Source organism: Tachyglossus aculeatus, assembly GCF_015852505.1.
Source record: "Tachyglossus aculeatus isolate mTacAcu1 chromosome 12 unlocalized genomic scaffold, mTacAcu1.pri SUPER_6_unloc_1, whole genome shotgun sequence".
Taxonomy (NCBI): domain Eukaryota; kingdom Metazoa; phylum Chordata; class Mammalia; order Monotremata; family Tachyglossidae; genus Tachyglossus; species Tachyglossus aculeatus.
The window spans coordinates 12732481-12751899 of NW_024044828.1; the positions used below are offsets into that span (position 1 = coordinate 12732481).

A 19419-nucleotide genomic window follows, 5' to 3' on the forward strand; every position below is an offset into this window, starting at 1 on the left:
TGATTAATTGACTCTAAAAGTATCAGCTCATAAATTTACCCTGTTGAATTTCATCACTTTTATAGAGTCACTTCAGCAACTTACTGAGATCACATTAAATGGTATTGCTTCCTTACAATGTGTTAGCAACCTCACCTAATTTGGTAATTTCATGAATATATTCTTGATACCTCTATCCTGTATAACAATAAATATATTGAACAGATCCAGCCTCAGATTGATCTCTGGGGTACCCCATTCATTCTATTCATTCCCAGGTTGACACCAGGATATTGGTAACTACTGTTTGGATGATACAAATAAGCCAGCTATGACACCACTAACATTATAGGTGATGCGTCTGAATGTTATTCTGTGTTTGGAAAAACCAGCACAGTTTTAGAGTGATCATATGGTTCAATTTAATTGAGCCAGAAAAAAAAAAAAAACAAACACCTATGGTGCTGGTGCATTCTGTCTGCTAGCCTGTAAACACTATTAATCAGTGGTATTAATGGAGTGCTAACTTTGTCCTGAAAACTGCCTTAAGTACTTGGGAGAGTACAATAAAGTTGGTAGAGGAGAGACAATCAATCAATCCTATTTATTGAGTGCATAGGGTGTGCAGGGCACTGTACTAAACCATCCTATGAGTACAACACAGCAATATAACAGACACATTCCCTGTCCTCAGGAGTTTACAGTCTAGAGGAGGAATTCAGTTAGCCTTGCTTTTGTGGCAGTTGAACTGCTTCCCAATCTGGAGCTTTCAGTGGGGGAAAGACAGAAAAACGAGTTGCTTATTCAACACCAAGGCTTCTGGGTGTCGTATTTCCTGAACTGCCCACACTCTGTGAACTGTGGCTCTCCTCAGAACAGCATGGCCTAGTGGATAGAGCACAGGCCTGGGAGTCAGAAGGACCTGGGTTCTAATTTCAGCTCTGCCACTTGTCGACTGTGTGACCTTGGACCAGTCACTTCATTTCTCTGGGCCTCAGTTACCTGATCTGTAAAATGGGGATTAAGGCCGTGAACCCCATGTGGGACAGGGACCGTGGCCAACCTGATAAGCTTGATGCTACCCCAGAGCTTAGTACAGTGCCTGGCATATAATAAGCATTTAACAAAAATCCTACAAAAAGAGAGACTGAGGTGCCATTGGTAATATGAGGGGACTAACGGAAACCTAGGCTGAGAAGTAGCATGGCCTAGTGGAAAAAGCATGGACCAGCCAGAGGATTTGGGTTCTAATCCCAGCTCTGCTGCTTGTCTGCTCTGTAAACTTGAGCCAAACAATTAATTGAATTCATTGATCACTTATTGTGTGCAGTGCACTGTGCTAAGCACTTGGGAGAGTACAATATAACAGAGTTGTAGACACTTTCTCAGCCCACAACAGCACATCACTTAACGTCTCTGTACCTCAGTTACTTCACCTGTAAAATGGGGATTAAGACTATGAGCCCTGTGTGGAACAGGGGCTATGTCCAACCTAATTAGCTTCTATATATGCCAGAGTTTAGTACACTGAGTGACACATCAAGTAAGCACTTAAATACTATTTAAAATTAAAAAAAAGGAAAGGGATGACTTCCAATCTTGCCTACAGGGTAGGGGTGACCCCTGAATTGCCTGCACTCTGGACTTGAAACTCTACCCAAAAAGAACAGGGAAAAAATGAGGGGAGCAGTAGAAAACTAGATGAATGGGATTTTGATGCATCTGATGATTTCTGAAAACTTCTGTGTCTGCAAACCTGCTGTAATGTGCACATTTTAATGGAAGGACCGATTTCCTCTCTGACAAACTGTTCAAGGTCTACTATTCAGTGTTAAATCTCTGCACATAATAAAGATACTTTGAAAATTTTCACAATCATATGCCTTATTATTCCTGCCATAAGTGTTCCTCTGGCATCAACTTTCATTCTCCTCGTTATGAATTTTTATCTAACCCTAGAGCGATTTGATACTAACACTAATGGATGAACAAACACTAAAAGCTTGTAGAGGAGCTAGTCTGAGGCTTACCGTTTGAAACTCTTTCACACAGCAGTCTGACGTGCACTGCTAATTCACTGTATCTGCAATTCTATATCCACTAGCAGTTGCTCATCCTGGAATTCCAATAGTACATCAGCTCAGAAAAATCACTAAACAGAGTTATTAGCACAATAGCACATTTCTCTATGGTCCAGGTGATGCGCCCATGGACTGACTCGCTGCCACAAAGAAACCTTACAAAAGGGTATTTGACTATCGTCTGCCACATTTAATCCTGCGTTCTTTGCTCTCTGCCCAACAGGAACACGCTTACTCGCTTTATGTCTTTTCCAGTTTCTCGCCCAGGTTCCACAGGGATGTCGCTCGGGTCTGGGGTGGTTTCCGCTGCTTTGCCCCTGGAGCCTCCCCCTCCTTTGCCTTAACATCCCGTTTCTCTTGGAACATTCCCAGAGGCTGCAGGCAGTCACAGCACAAGCACAAAGCATGCACAATTAGAGAGGGGTGTGGGGGGTTTCTGTTTAATGTACCCATCCCCGTCCCCAGCCAGGACCACAACAAGAGTGCAAAAGCCTCTTTACCCAAGATGCCATTCAATGCCAAGGCCCTTCTGCCCTGGGCACCAGGCTGTGTGCCGTGGGAGGCTGAGTGCTTCAATGCCGTAATTACAGGCTCTTGCACCCTTAGGGATCCCAATTTCCAAGCCATTATCGAATTTATATCACTGGCAGCTTCTTGAGGCTCGCTACAAAAGATGTTGTTGCTTTTGTATCCTGCGAGGGGGGGATTAAAAACCTTTTGAAAAATGCTGGACCCGCTCAAATCGCTTCTTATCACCGCAAAATGGCCACCCCACAACAGGGACTGTGCTTATTTGAATCATCTTCAAATTCCAAATAGCTCACTATATGTAGCACCAAGTATATGGACACAATACCGGAATTCACATTCACAAACGACGCTCGGCTGTCTCCATTTACTTATCCTTTCCTTCTGCAATCAATCATACTTCAATTCAAATTGCCCTTCCTTTGCTGAACTCAAGGGGAGGTGAACAGTGGGCAGATATTAACAGTAGCCCCCATTTCACAACAGGAAGCATCAGACCCCAGAGAAGTTAAGAGACCTGTGCACAAACACACAGCTTGTGAACTGCTAGAGTTTGAGGAAAGGACTTGTGATTTCTGATGCACTAGTCTAGCCTTTTTCTCCCCTAGATCACACCATCATTTTTCTGTGGTAGCTGTTATTCTAGTCAGCACCTGGTTCAGGCATGTTGTGGGTAGGAAATGTGTCTACCAACTCTACTGTATCGTACTTTTCCGAGTGCTTAGATCAGTGCTCAGAACAGAGCAACTGCTCAGTAAATGCTACTGACGGATTATCGTATAATCGTATCGTATCGTATAGAAGCCCTCTCCTACTGTCATTCATACAAAGTCTACAGGTGTTGCCAGTATCTGGCATTTATAAAGAGCTTCAGAGCTTATCAATTGGGGTATTATTTGAGCAGCTACTATATGCAGAGAGCACTGTACTAAGTACTTAAAGCAGTAGGGAAGCAGCATGGCGAAGTGGATAAAGCACGGGCCTGGGAGTAAGAAGGTCTTGGGTTCTAATCCTGGCTCTGCCACTTGTCTGCTGTGTTTCCTTAGGCAAGTCACTTCACTTTTCTATGCCTCAGTTACCTCATCTGTAAAACAGGGATAAGACTGTGAGCCCTAAGTGGAACAGGGACTGTGTCTAAACCAATTTGCTTGTATCCACCCAGGGCTTAGTACAGTGCCTGGCACGTAGTAAGCATTAACAAATACCATTCTTCTTCTTCTTCTTATTATTATTATTAGTATTGAAATCAGTCAACAGTAGAATAAACTCCCTCTCCCCTCTGTGTTGGCTATGCACTCGGATCTGAACCCTTTAAGCACTTGATATTCACCCCACCCATAGAACTTGTGTACATATCTGCAACTTATTTATACTAACATCTGTCTCCCCCTCTAGATGGTAAGCTCCTTGTGGGAAGAAAACAGGTTTCCCAACTCTATTGTATCATACTCTTCCATGTGCTTAATAAAGTGCTCAGTATAGTGCTCTGCACATGGTAAGTGCTCAATAAAAACATGGATTGATTCATTTCAAACTACACAGCAAACTCTGGCTGTGAGATTCAGGTTTAATGATGAACTTATATTTTGTGCTCATGACCAGTGGCCTCAGACAAGAGAGCAAATGTTAAATAAATCAAATGTTTAGGGATAAGCTATTGAAAAATCCAAGTAAATTCTCCTCCCCTACAAGATTGCAAGCTCTCTGAGGGTAAGAATCATGTCTACCAACTCTACTGTGCTGTATTCTCCCAGGAATTTAGTACAGTGCTCTGCATGCACTCAGTGCTCAGTAAATAACATTGATTGATGGATGGAGAAAGGCACTAAAAATCTAGGGGACATCTAGAATGGGGAGACTGAGCATACTGTCTGGGTTTTTAGGTACAGAGGAATTGGATTCAGGTCAGGAGTTACTCTGATTTAGCTCCAGGGGGAGGAGCAGGAGACAGAGAAGGAAAACAGAATTTAGCAGCAGCATAAAACGAAAATGCATTCCGGCTGGACTGTTCATTATTTCATAAATAACACACGGTAATTTTTCATTTATGGCCTTGCAATGAACAAATTGCATCTTCCCATTAAGACGTCAAGATCGAGGATGCAAACAATTAACTAACAGATTCAATAACCTAATTTTCCATGAAGTTGAAGCAGTGTACTGACTTGGACTCTGAGACTCTACGCAGACACCGTAACAAACCTTAGCTGAGAAACAGGACTCCGATGTAATCTCTTGTTGAGCTTTTGTCGGGTAGAAGCACGTGTCTTCTTAAATGATGATGAATGCTATCTTGGTGTCGGGCAGGAAGATGTCATTAAATTGGCTAATATTGCTATCTCCCTGGATTTCTCAGTGAGTGTTGCCAAAGGGAAGTGGGACTGATAAATCCTTTTGGAGCTAAGAAAGGAATAAAGCAGGAAGGCAAACCAGATAAGGAGTAGATAAAGAGCCTAAGGTGAATTGAAGTCTAATATACAGAACAGTATATAGGATAGGAGGTTTTTCCTGTTGTCTTTCTTCCCACCACGGAAGTATGTAGTCTTTATTTCTGCTCTGTAAAAGCATTTCTCAAACCTGTACTTCAAGTAGCAATAAAAAGAGTTGGAAATCTCACATGCTTTTGAGGCTGCCCATGTGGATATTAGGGCTCCCTCAACTCATTCAAAGATGCCACAGTGCAAAATGAAAAAAAAAATCTGGAGATGGGTGACAGTCACAACGAGATCACTGACCTAGTGAGAAGAAGCTGTAGTTTTTTCCCCCCATTTTATGGTATTTGTAAAGTGCTTACTATATGCCAGGCACTGTACTAAGCCCGGGGATAGATATAAGCTAATCAGGTTGAACACAGCCCCTGCCTTGCATGGGGCTCACAGTCTTAATCACCATTTGACAGATAACAGACAGAGAAGATAAGTGACTTGCCCATGGCCACACAGCAGACAAGTGATGGAGTCGAGGTTAGAACACAGATCCTTCTGACTGATAGGCTCGTGCTCTATCTACTAGGTGACTCTGCTTCTCATCATGTTCATAGAGTTGATAAACTCAATATTCAAGCCAGTCGACACAGAAATTTTGGGGTGGAGGATGTTTGAGAAAAGGGAGAGCTTGGTTTTAAAATTTGGTTCTTCAAAGATCCCGGCTTTAAGCACTTGCTTTTCCAAATTCCAAATGCTTAAGGACACTGGGTGGTAACTTGATATACTGCAGTTTTTTTTTTTTTAAGTTCATCGATCTTAATTTTGCACCGTTTTTCTGAGGTGAGTAGGTTATATCCAAGAAGGAATGTTGCTTGTGCTTCAGGGTTATTGGAGTTCACAAATGTGAGAGGTAGCCTTACGGCTCTAAATCCTGTCTACAACTTGACCATTGGCACAGCGAGGTTTAGTGACTTGCCCCAGGTCACACAGCAGACAAGTGGCAAAGCCACGATTAGAAAGCCCAGCACCTCTTACTCCCAGGCCCGTGCTCTTTCCTTTAGGCCACATTGCTCTTCAGGAGCACTGTGTTTCAGGGGTAAATCAAGCCTCTAAAATATAACTTGGGAGGAATACAGCAGTGACTGGTGGGAAGCCTTGAACATAACTATCTGGGCTGAACACTTCAGGGAGAATGATTAAAAACCAAACAGCTCCCAAGCTCAAACCCAAACAGAACAATTTTATTACCCAAACAGCTGGGTGATGGACATAAACAACTTGAAGATTTTTTTTAATGCCTATATACAGAGCTGTCCTGGTATTAACCTAATATAAAAAGTGGCCCATCCAGTTCATTGTGCTCCCTATCCCAATTACAATGGTAGGGCCCTGACATGAGACCAAGCATTACCAGTAATTAATCAGCCAGAACCTCACAAAGCCTAAGCTGTTCTGTGCTTGTAAATTGGGCATCTTTGGAAACTGCACACATTCTTACAGGCTACCATGGATGCCACACAATAAGTAATTGTTTCAGAGCAAGAAACGGCCGGGTGGAATTCCGGCAGCTTCCAAAAATGACAGCTTGGGCACTCAAAGTGCCTGGCGGGACCTGGCACGTACACTTTGAGCTGTATTTCAGATCAGAAGATGAGGCTACTGATTAGATGATTCTCACCATCTGTGGGAAGGGGAGAGGAGAAAGTTCAAGGGTTATCATGTAAACCACTGGCACTAACATCCCATTCCTTCACATGGGTTCCTACTCCTGAAGCCCAAGACTCGGATATCACTCTTGTTGGGAGACTCCACAGTCACATCATCATCATTATCTGTGTGTGGGAGTGACTTAAAAGACCTAGACTGTCATTGGCATGGGATCCACTATAGTGTTTTGCTCGGCTAGTGTACTTGCCACTTGTCTTCCTTCTTCCCTGGGCCCACGATATAATAAGGATGACGGTATTTGTTAAGCACTTACTATGTGCCAAGCACTGTTCTAAGTGCAGGGGTAAGTACAGCAATGTAGCTCAGTGAAAAGAGCACGGGTTTTGGAGTCAGAGGTCATGGGTTCAAATCCCAGCTCTGACAATTGTCAGCTCTGTGACTTTGGGCAAGTCACTTAACTTCTCTGGGCCTCAGTTACCTCACCTGTAAAATGGGGACTAAGACTGTGAGCCCCACGTGGGACAACCTGATCACCTTGTATCCTCCCCAGCACTTAGAACAGTGCTTTGCACATAGTAAGCGCTTAACAAATGCCATTATTATTATTATTATTATTATTATTATTATTATTACCAGGTAATCAGGTTGCCCCATGTGGGGCTCCCAGTCTTAATCCCCATTTTACAGATGAGATCACTGAGGCACAGAGAAGTTAAATGACTTCCCCAAAGTCACACAGCTGATAAGTGACAGAGCACGGATTAGAACCCACAAACTCTGACTCCCAAGCTCGTGCTCTTTCCAGTAAGCCACGCTGTTTCTCTGACATGGCATGGAGCAATGTGGCCTAGTGGACAGAGCACGGGCCTGGGAGTAGGAAGGACCTGAGTTCTAATCCTGATTCTGTCACATGCTTGTTGCATGACCTTGAGCAAGTCACTTAACTTCTCTGTACCTCAGTTTCTTCATCTGTAAAATGTGGATTCAACCCCTGTTCTCCCTCCTTCTTCTACTGTGAGCCCCATGTGGGACAGGGACTGTGTCCAACATGATTACCTTGAATCTACCCCAGTGCTTAATGCATAATAAGTGCTTAGCAGACATAATAATGATGATGATGACAATGAAATTTGGGTTTCTAAGGCCAGGGAGAGATTGTGGAAATAGCCCCAGGGAAAGGCCCTAGCCTGACTTGACTTAGTCTCCTTTACAACCCTGGAAAATTCCAGATTTTGGAAACCCAAGAAAGAGCTTACCTGCCTATGGCTCCTAATGCCCAAAATGTTCCCCTCAGAGCCCTGGTCACTGGAAGCAATAGGAAGACAAGCAATTTCATGGATTTCTAAAATCTGGAATTTTCCATTCCCTGGCAGGTATTCGATCCTAAGGATGCCAGGTTTCTGAGGTAACACCTGACCATGTTGTTTTTGACTAACCTTTAAAATATGGATTCCTTCCTTCCAGTTTGTAAATGGAAGAAGCATTGCCTACTGGATAGAGCATGGGCGTAGGAGTCAGAAGGACCTGGGTTCTAATCCTGGCCACTTGTCTGCTAAGTGACCTTGGGCAAGTCACTTCACTTCTCTGTGCCTCAGTTTCCTCATCCATAAAATGAGGACTGAGACTGTGAGCCCCACGTGGGACAGGAACTGTTTCCAACCTGATTTGCTTGTATCCACTCCAAAGCTTAGTACAGCGCTTGGCACATAGTAAGTGCTTAACCAATACCGTTATTTTTTTTCACTTCTCTGTGTCTCAGTTACCTCATCTGTAAAATGGGGGTTAAGGCTGTGAGCCCCATATGGGATATGCACTGTGTCCATCTTGATTACTTTGAATCTACCCCAGCATTTAGAACAGTATCTGCCATATTAAGAGTGCTTAACAAATACCATAAAGAAATCTTTGGATATTACCGCAGATAATACAGGTTGAATGAAGTAAAATTGTAAACTTGTGAGCTTGCATGGGCAGCCCAGATTGGGACAACCTTGGAGACAATTTGGGTATTAACTGTCTAGTGTCCTGTGGAGTAGGCTGCACATTTTGCATTTTTCCATTAGGAGGTGAAGTGCAGATATGCTCTATTCTTTACTCCACCATCGAGTCATGGCATGTGCCAGTGGCCTTGCTTTGTTCACGGCCCCAGTTGATTTGTAGGTATATCTCCAAACTTAATCAAAGACAGAGAGAAGGTCAGAAAAAGTGCCTAGTACAAAGGACACATTGGCACTTTATTACAGTAGATTGTTTTCATTTCTCTGTCTATGGTTTGCAATTTTGCAGCTCAATAAAAAAGATAAAATTTAAGGAACAAGACAAAAGCCACCATCTTCACTAAATACCAAGATGCATGACATTTGTGGTGCTCCCGGCAGTTTGCTCCTGAAAGAGTTCCATTGTATTTCTGTCCTGCTCTCTGATTCTAACTTGTTTGAATTGGATTTTTCTTCTTTCACTTTGGAGCAACTAATGGCCTACCCAAGACCTGCCACTATGCCTGAAATCAATGAGCCCTAACTTGGAAGAGAAGCCACCTCACTATAGGACCATAAATAATAATAATTGAGGTATTTGTTAAGCATCTGCGATGTGCCAGGCACAGGTATTGAAGCCCTATTTTGTGGAAGAGGGAAGGCACAGGGAAGTGAAGGGATTTGCCCAAAGTCACACAGCAGACACATGATGAATGCTGGGATTAGAACCCAGATCCTTACTTCCAAGGCCTGTGGCTGTTTCCACTAGGTCATGCTGCTTCCCATAAGGAGGAGGTTAAAGATTCCCTGAATGCCCTAAAGGGTACAAACAAGTTCGAGATCCCTAAAACCTTTACACGATGATCACTCACAGATAGCCTCATAGGAGCATGCTGCTTGGGCATGAAAGGAGGTATTCTTAAGGCTGACAGACTTGGTAAAGAGCTAAGAGAATATTCAGAGATTTTTAGAGATCTCTGAAGTCCTTCTGAAATCCTGACAATTATTTTGGGAAGAAATGTTGGTTGCTTTGGTAGGTTTTTGTGTCAGCTTGTAGTCTTTAACAAAGGGATCTGGATTCTATAGACCCTGGAGCCTGAAATGGAATAAGAAGGATTTAAAACTCTGGGGACCTCACTACCAGCACCCAAAGCAACTACACCGGAGCAGTATTTCACTACATCAATCAGGCATGGTGACACTTTAACCAATTCCAGTCCTAATTAATGATAAATCAAGGGCTAGGCAGGTGACAATATTATGCTCTTTCACTTTATCACAAGGGCTAGATATACTGACACTATAGGAATTTAACAAGTCTTGCCCCAATTACCGGCATTTTAATATTGCCCTATTCAATTTAGTTTTATGTGATGAAATGACACATCTTCCAGATTGTATCCATTAGTACAGTGCTCTGCACACAGTAAGTTCTCAATAAATATGATTGAATGAATATACATTTTGGAACAGCCATTTCTAGAGATTGCAGGGAACAGAAAAAAGGATAAGAGACTGGGATTTCATCCAAATCTCGCCTAGCTTGAATTGAACCTACTGGCCTCTCTCAATTCTCTTCTCTCCATCCCACATGCTGTTCCTTACTGCTTTTGCTCAGGTCAGGTGACGTCACTTTTTTGGCCTTTTTTTCCATTCCTCTAGTCCTGCTTAAGCATCCTTTTTGTGAATGCCTAACAAATGATAAATTATACTATGCATAAAAATGGTTCTGAACTTCCTGATGAATGAAGAGAAAAATCACTCACCCTTTTCTGGTGTGTTAACTCTTCGGGGTTGTACTAGAGCATCATTTAGCTCTCAGTTGCTGTCCACACCGAACTCAATCTACCTAGGGTACTATTAAACATTTATTGATTTACTGATATTTAAGGGAGCAGCACAGCCTAGTGGAAAGATCACTAACCTGGGAGTCAGAGGCCCTAGGTTCTAATCCCAGCTCTGCCATTTCTCTGCTGTGTGACCTTGGGCAAGTCACTTAGCCTCTCTGTGCTTAGCACAGTACTTGCCACATAGTAAGAGCTTAATAATTACCTTCCTTTGTACAGAGCAGTGAGGGCTTGGGAGAATACAATATAACAGAGTTGGTGGGACATGTTCCCTGGTTACAGTGAGTTTACAGTTTAGAGGAGGAAACAGACATTAATATAAATAAATACATTAAGGCATGAACATAAGTGCTGCGGGGCTGAGGGAGGGGTGAATATAGAGTGCAAATCCTAGTGCAAGGATGATGTTGAAGAGAGTGGGAGAAGAGGAAATGAGGACTTTAGGGAAGGCCTCTTGGACAAGATGGGCTCTTAATAATGGGTGGAGAGTGATCATCTGTTGGATGTGAAGAGGGAGAGCATTCCAGGCCAGAGGCAGGACATGCATGCAGTGAGCAGGGTGGATTGTAGTAGGAAATCAGGGAGCTAAGGTAGGATGGGGGAAGGTGATTTAGTGCTTTAAAGCTGATGGCAAGAAGTTTCTGTTTGATGTGGAGATTGATGGCAACCACTGGAGGTTCTGAATGCTTTTGCAGAAAAATGATCTGGGCAGCAGAGTGAAGTATGGACTGGAGTGGGGAGAGAAAGGAAGCAGGAAGGTCACCAAAGAGACCGAAGCAGTTATCAGGGTGAAATTAAATAAATGCTAGTATGAACATGGTGGCAGTTTGATGGAGAGGAAAGTGTGGATTTTAGCAATGTTGTGAAGGTTGAACTGACACAGTTAGATGACAGAATGAATATATGGGTTGAATGAGAGATGAGATGAGGATAACGCCAAGGTTATGGGCTTGTGAGGCAGGGAGTTTGGCGGTGTGGAGGACAGGGGTTTGGGTAGGAAGATAAGGAATTTTGTTTTGGACGTTGAAGTCTGAAGTGATGTGGGACATTCAAGTAGAGATATTCTGGAGGCACAAAACTGCAATTATTATTATTACTACTATCATTAACACCTACTGCATATTAGGCACTTCACGGAGCAGATGGCTAAGTAGTAAGACAAATGTCCTCTGCCATAAAGGAGCTTGTTACTCTATTGGTGAGAGAGTCAGGGCAACCACCAAAGAGTAGGCAACTCACTCACAATCTGCATGCCCCCTTTATATCCCTCCATATTTCTCCATACCAGTCCACAAGCCCCCTTTCTCCTCTCCATATTTCTATATGAATTCTATCCCCTAATCAATTAGGGGAGAGCAGTGTGGCCTAGTGGAAAGAGCACAGGCCTGTGCCTGGGAGTCAAAGGACACAGGTTCTAATCCCATATCTTCCACTTGTCTGCTGTGTGACCTGGGGCAAGTCACTTAACTCCTCTGTGCCTCAGTTACCTCACCTGTAAAATGGGAATTAAGATTGTGAGCCCTTTGTGGGATTGGGAATGTGTCCAACCTGATTTTTTCGCATCTATCTCAGCACTTAGTACAGTGCCTGGCACATAGAAAAGCACTAGATGAATTATATTTAAAAATACCATTTAAGTTGAATGGAGAGACCTGATTCAGTGGCAGAGCTCTACATCACACTGAGTGGTAGATACTGTCTCTTAACGTTGCAAGTTCCTGGAGGTTAGTAACTGTATGTCTTCTGTTCTACTCTCCCAAGTGCTTAGTACAGAACTTCACACAAAGAAGGCATTCTAATCCACTGTTTCAAAAAGAGCATCGCATCTTTTCACAATAATACTAATAATAACAATAATAACATGTGTTAAGCATTTACTATATGTCAAGCATTGTTCAAAGCATTTTCCTGAGAGTACATCTACATTTTATCTTTGTATTATGTGATAATTGTCTCATTGAAGTTGTGGGACACAATTATCTTCTTTTATATGGCTATGTAGGGAACCAGTGTCTGATGATCTCCACCTTCATCTGGTCAGCTCCTCGGGACCAGGGGTCATGGTTTCTATTTCTATTGTATGTCCCGAGTGAATAGTGCAGGACTCTAAATATAGTATGTGCTCAATAAATCTTGACAGTGATGACCTAGCACAGTAACTTAGCCTTGAGGAGTAGTTGTCTTCAGAGCATAGGGAGATGAACCTCAGCAGCAGTAGTATAAAAAAAAAATTGTCTCCAAACTTCCGGCCTTCATGAACCAAACAATGCTGGATTGCTAATTGGGAAAGAAGCCTCGAGAATAGGCTCTGCTGAGTTTGCAGTTCCTGCTTAGTTCAAAGCAGAGTCAGGTCAGAGGTCTAACAAAATTTTTCTCTGGTCCTGAGATTTTGTACTTTGACATTTGAATGAGGTTAAGTGGCATTAAGTGGCAATGATGAATTGTAAAAATTAAGTTTGAGCTAAAACAGCTCTGAAATTCAAGAATGGCTTGGATTAAAATGTTGGCCAAGGGACCTGGTAGGATTGGATTCTTTTGAGTCGGCTCATCTAACAATGCACAGGCTAGGACAGACAATGATATCGAAGGTTCCTTTTGCCCTAGAAATGCAAGTTTGGAACCTGTATTTCCAATCTTGGCAGTGCAATGAAGGCCCAATTTATCGTTAAACAGTTTCTTTCAAAATGCAATGTCAATAACTTTCAGGTTCCGCCACTCCTCTTTTATGCAGATTTGACTTTCTCCTCAAATAATGTTTCCTGTTTAATTTTGATGACAAATCCCACCACAAGACTCAGAGACGAGGAACATAATGAAAGAAAGTGCTGAAAGTTGAGACAGTTGATGTGCGTAAGACAAATGTTTTAGATTTAGAAGCCACATGGACGTGGGCCCCACCCTTGCCATCCAGTTCAAGTGAAAAATAGCAAAGGGATCAGGATTGAAGGTTTAGGGAATTAACAATGAGGCAAAAATGCAAAAAAAGGTGAGAAAGTCAATTCTAGAATATTCCACTTCCATGTGCATTTCATCTGAACTACATGATGTGAAACTAAGCAATGAAAATAATGCGCGGGGCAGTAATGTTCCTTGGGGGGAAGCTCTTCTGTACCCTTCAAGCAGAAAATGCCCCATTGCACTGTGCTGAGCATAAACCAGGTTTTAGGAATCCCATCAGGGGCAGAGAAGGAAGGAGCAGTGCCATGCTCCAATCATTAGGCCGTATTTCCCCCCACTTCAGGAAATGATTCACTGAGGAAAGGAGAAAGGAAAAGACGGACTCGAGTCGGGCAGAGGTACCTTTCCCAATTAAAATTAAGAGGACCCAGATTTAAATTGTGCTAAACACTGGTAAGTGGACTGGTTAAGAGGCAGTTAAACACAACAGATTGCTCAAACCCCTAGGAGCAAAATGTCAATTCCCTAGGAAGGAACTGCCAAGTTCTCATCTTCAAAGGCAGCTCAGCAGGGGTGTGGAAGAAGAAAGGAATCTGGATGAACATGTGAAAATGTTTACATGGGGCTAGGAGAAGGAGTTTTTAAATGAATATTGCATTAAAAAATGAAATAAAATGCATCTTAAAAGAGATGCAATGAACACAAAAAAAATTTTAGTGAGAATTCAAGGGGCGAGTTAAGGTGAAAGGTGAGCAGGGAAGGTATCTACCAACTCTATTGTATTGTGCTCACCCAAGTGCTTAGTACAGTGCTCTCCACAAAGCAAAAACTCAATAAATACAAATGATTGATCTACTGAAAGGAATGCCACACTGGTGATGTGATGGATCACATGGGAAAGGATTGTTTTGAGTACTTATAAATTTTAATCTGGGCTCCACCACCAACGTGCTGTATCATGTTTAGCTCTCTGTGCCTCCATTTCTGCAACTGAGAGCAATTTAACAGCCTTATCAGAAGTCGGAATTGGTCTAGTGGATGGAGCTCAGGCTTGGGAGTCAGAAGACCTGGGTTCTAATCCCAGCTCTGCTACTTGTCTGCTGTGTGACTTTGGGCAAGTCACTTAACTTCTCTGTGCCTCAGTTACCTCATCTGTAAAATGGGGATTAAGACTGTGAACCCTGTGAGGGCCAGGGACTTTGTCCAACCTAATTAGCTGAATCTACCCAGGGTTTAGGACAGTGCCTGGCACACAGAAAGTGCTTAACAAATACCATAAAAAAGAGGCATAGCTTACAAAAAGGCCTGTTTAAAAACTTTGCAAATGATCTGTTTCAATGTAGATATTCAATTTAAAAACGGCATTCATTGAGTGCTTATTGGGTGCAGAGCACTGTACTAAGCACTTGGTAGGGTATAATACTGTAATCTGATTCCCATGGAAAGTATCACCTCCATATTTCCTCTTCTGGAATGATTCCCAAGGAAAGCATATGTCAATCAATCAATCGTATTTATTGAGCACTTACTGTGTGCAGAGCACTGTACTAAGTGCTTGGGTGAGAACAATATAACAGAGTCAGCAGACACGATCCCTAGCCCACAAGGAATTCATCTTCCAGAACACTGCTGATGAAGTCACACGAACAGCTAATATTATCAGAGATATTTGGATTAGCAGGAATCATTTTACCTTAATTATTCTTCCCATTCTATTTTCTGGATTGCTGCATGCCCTTGTTCTTTTCTAACGTAGGCATTTGCAGTAATACTGACTCTTTGCTAAGGGTTCACACGGTTTGGATTCTTCCCTAGCAGAAGTCATAATCCCTCTGTGATATCTTTATCATTTCCATAGCAACCACTTTGGGGTTAAGATGTCACAAAGAGGATTATGACTTCAGATAGGGAACAAACAACAGGAACAGAAAAATGCTAAAACTCAAAGGTCTGCCATTCATGCAGAAGATAAAGGAAATATTGAAACAGTATTTCTAAGGTATTTTTTAAATTAAGAAGTCATTCAACTTCAGTTTGTGTCATTTAAAGAATCCCCAAACCTGAGTTCAGGTAAAAGAAAGGCGGTGCGTTTCCATGATGAAGAACAATGGGCGAACAATCTTTGTCCATTAAGAGATTACAGTTATTCTTTTTCTCAAAGGGCAACTTTCCCTTTATCTTTGCTGCTGAGCTTGAGGTACTTTAAAGAATGCACCACTGTGGATACTTACACCTGGCCGTTTCTGCTTTGATCTAAAAACCCCAAATCTATCTGTAGAAATTGCTTTTGGCCTCACAAACCCACATCTTGGGCCAGCAGAGAAGTTGCTGACTTTTTGTATTCTCAGAATCTTAGTGCCCTTCCAATTTCCAAGAACCCACTGTTTCTGAAGAATGAAGATAGGTTAATCAGGGCATGCCTCTAGACTGTAAGCATGTCGTGGGCAGGGCATGTGTCTGTTTATTATTATATTGTACTCTCCCTAGTGCTTAGTACAATGCTTTGCACACAGAAAGCTCTCAATAAATATGACAACGAATCAATAAATGGTATTTACTGGGTGCTTACTCTTTGCAGAGCACTGAATTGATCACTTGGGAGAGTACAATACAATAGCCTTGGAAGATAGGATTCCATGCCTCAAGGAATTTACAATCTAGTGGGGAGTTTACAAATTCCCGCAAAGCAGCATGACCTAGTGGATAGAGCATAGTCCTAGAAGTCAGAATGACCTGGGGGTTCTTGTCTGCTGTGTGACCTTGGGCAAGTCATTTAAGTTCTCTGTGTGTCAGTTACCTCATCTGTAGAATGGGGATTAAGACTGTGAGCTCCTTGTGGGACATGGACTATGTCTAACCTGAGTAACTTGTAACTATTCCAATCCTTGGTACAGTGTCTGGCGTAAACACTTAATACCATCTGTTATACTGTACTCTTCCAAACACAGTACAGTCCTCTGCACACAGTAAGTGCTCAAACAATTCCATTAAAAAAGAAAAGTGATTAAAAAAATACTTTCTCCATATAAACTGAGCAGTAGACTTAAATGGACACACTTTGGAAGGACTGAGCTGTACTCTGCCAAATGTCCACAAAAGTGGATATTAATGGCCATCACAATGAGTATATCCAATGGAGCTCATATTGAAATTGATTTTCACCCAACGTTCAGCCCCATGGAACTTAAATGACTATCCTTAGTCTCTTCCATTTCCCCCATTTGTAATTTAAAGTCTGCCTTCCCCGCTAGACAGTAAGGTCCTTTAGGGTGGAGATCATATCTCCTAACCCTATTATATTTTCCACGCGTTTAGTACAATGTTCTGCACACAGTAAGTGCCACCGATTGATTGCTTCTCATTCTAGAAAGGCCCAGAAAAATTGAGAGAGCAGGATCAAAGAAGCAGGACGTAAAGAACGAGACAGGTTTACTTGACAAAGTAGAAATTCTACTATTAAACAGCTTGCTTTTACAAAACATAGAGTGACTGGTTTACTTCAGAAAAGACAATCCTATTTATTGAGTGCTTACCATGTGCAGAGCACTGTACTAAGCACTTGGGAGAGTACAATACAACAATTTAAGAAACTCATTCCCTGCCCATAACAGGCTTAAGATCTCACAAGAATGTTCAAGGGCAGGAGCTACTTGTTTTCTTCACTCTGCCACTGCCTGCTATATGACCTTGCAGAAGTCACTAAATTCTTCAGTGCCTCAGTTTCTTCATCTTTAAAATGAGGATGAAATATCTACTCTCCCTCCTACTTACACTGTGATCCCCAGGTGGGACATGGACTGTGTCCAACCTGCTTACCTTCTATCTACCTCAGCGCTTAGTACAGTGCTTGGCACATAATAAGCCCTTAAATACCACAGTTATCAATAGTATTCCATGCACCCTAAGCATTTGAATACTCTTCTCCCACACCAACAGCACATGTGTACTTACCCTTACACGCCATTGCTTTACTTATCTGTAAATTATTTCAAAGTCTGTCTCCCCCACTACGCTGTAAGTTCCTTGAGGACAGGGAACCAGACTGCCAACTCTATTGTATTCTCCTAAATGCTTAGTACGATGCTCTTCACATGATAAGCGATCAATAATATCATTGATTCATCGCTTATTCTTTAGAGTGGACTTCTAACTTGTATTTCCATACACTGCCCCTAAGGAATCTCAATCCCTACTTGTTGACTATGATGCTTTCTCCAATTAGGCTGAAGAGCAGGAAACAGGAGATACTGCTTTGGGACACATCAAGAATCAAGTGAGCATTTGGACCTGAGAATCAAAGCCAAAAGCTCTCAGATTGGCTTTGCCTGCATGGGGGCTGGCTAATGGCAGGATGAAAAGAGATCCACAGAGTCCTTGGGTGGCTTAATGGCCCTAATGTTCTCTAGTGTTAGCTGGCTAATGGTACAGCTCTTTGATACTAGTGCTTTTTTGTTGCAATACAGCACACTGAAACTCAAAACTGTTAGGCTGAGTTGGGGCAAACAGGATTCATTTTCTAGATTACATAATAGTAAATAGTAATTGTGGTATTGGCCCTATCTCCTGCTTACTAATAACAATTAATAACAATTGTGGTGTTTGTTAGATGCTTACCATGCGCCAGGCAGTGTGCTAAGTAGAGGGGTAGTTACAATAAATCAGCTCAGATTAAGTCTTTGTCCCACATGGGACTCACAGCCTAAGGGGGAGGGTAAACAGGTATTGAATCCTCATTTTACAGAAAAGGAAACCAAGGAAAAGGAGGTACAGAGAAGCTAAGTGACTTGCCCAAGGTCACACTGCAAGTAGCACTGCCCTACTGTGCATTGGCCTGAGAGTCAGAAGGTCCTGGGTTTTAATCCCAGCTCTGCCACTTGCCTGCTGGGTGACTTTGGGGAAGTTATCATTTTACCTTGGGCTTCAACTTTCCTCATCTGTAAAATAGGGCCTACGTACCCGTTCTCTCTCAACCTCCCTCCTACTTAGACTGTGCAAGACTTAGACTGTACTTAGACTGTACAAGCACTTAGTACAGTGCTCTGCATACATTAAGTGCTCAATAAATCCAATTGAATGAACTGTGAGCCCCATGTAAGACAGAGTCTGTGTTCGGACTGATTATCTTGTCTGTACCCCTGCATTCCCTGTTTGGAATGTTGTAAATGCTTAAAAACCACAATTATCATTGTGACGAAGAAGTACTGGTGTTGAGCCTCAGAGTACAAGATTGTACAGGGTGCCAGCTTTATTATCAAATGCTATCAACATTAACAGGCCAATGGTAATTAGTGTGTCACCAATTCAGCAATGGCATGTTTGAAGTGAGACATACTGGAGAGATGGAAGAACAAATTTTGAATTGCACGCATGACCACTGGTACATTATACATTAACCGGAACAGGAGCACCCGAGATAGTGGTAGGAGGATTTATCTTGCTGCTTGTTTCTGGTTTTACTTTTAGGTGTTATTTGACTTCGAAATTCACTCTGTGAAGATGCTGACAGCACAGGAAGTGGCCAAAGGTTTCCATGCAAAACCTTCTAAATCATTTCAATCTTGGAAAGAGACTTAGAGTTTGAATTGCGGGGACAGGGTATGAAACATTAAACCGTGTCCAGATGGAACTTTAGTCACCACCTTTAAGCATTCAAAGAGCAGCAGGATGGTATAAATAAAAACATTTTCAGAAATCTTACAGAGCTGGGGAAAATGACGCCTCATTTTCTAGAAAAGGTCTTGCCATTTACTGTGAAAAGTAAGTGCCAGGGTTCTATAAACATCTCAGGAACAACCAGATGGTATGTCAATGATAAGGCCTACTGAGACTTTGTATTAATCTTTAATTAGCTATTTATAATTCATAACTATAAATATAGGGCCAGATCTTGCCGTGTGAGTAAGTCACTGTCTGGGAATAAGCAATGTGCTTTGGAAGATACAATGGCTTTTACATCCCATGGGGATATTAACTATTGTCCCAGTACACCAAATGGTACCTTAGAAACCTGAAAGCA

At 42.2% G+C, this 19419-nt stretch overlaps 1 long non-coding RNA gene across 1 annotated transcript; it reads left to right on the forward strand.

The window, feature by feature from the left end:
* The first annotated feature begins 15336 nt into the window (after positions 1-15336).
* LOC119920800 lies at positions 15337-19082 on the forward strand. The gene is made up of 3 exons (XR_005448435.1): positions 15337-15402; positions 17626-17676; positions 18867-19082. It is a non-coding gene; the product is annotated as an uncharacterized LOC119920800 (long non-coding RNA).
* Positions 19083-19419: the final 337 nt, after the last annotated feature.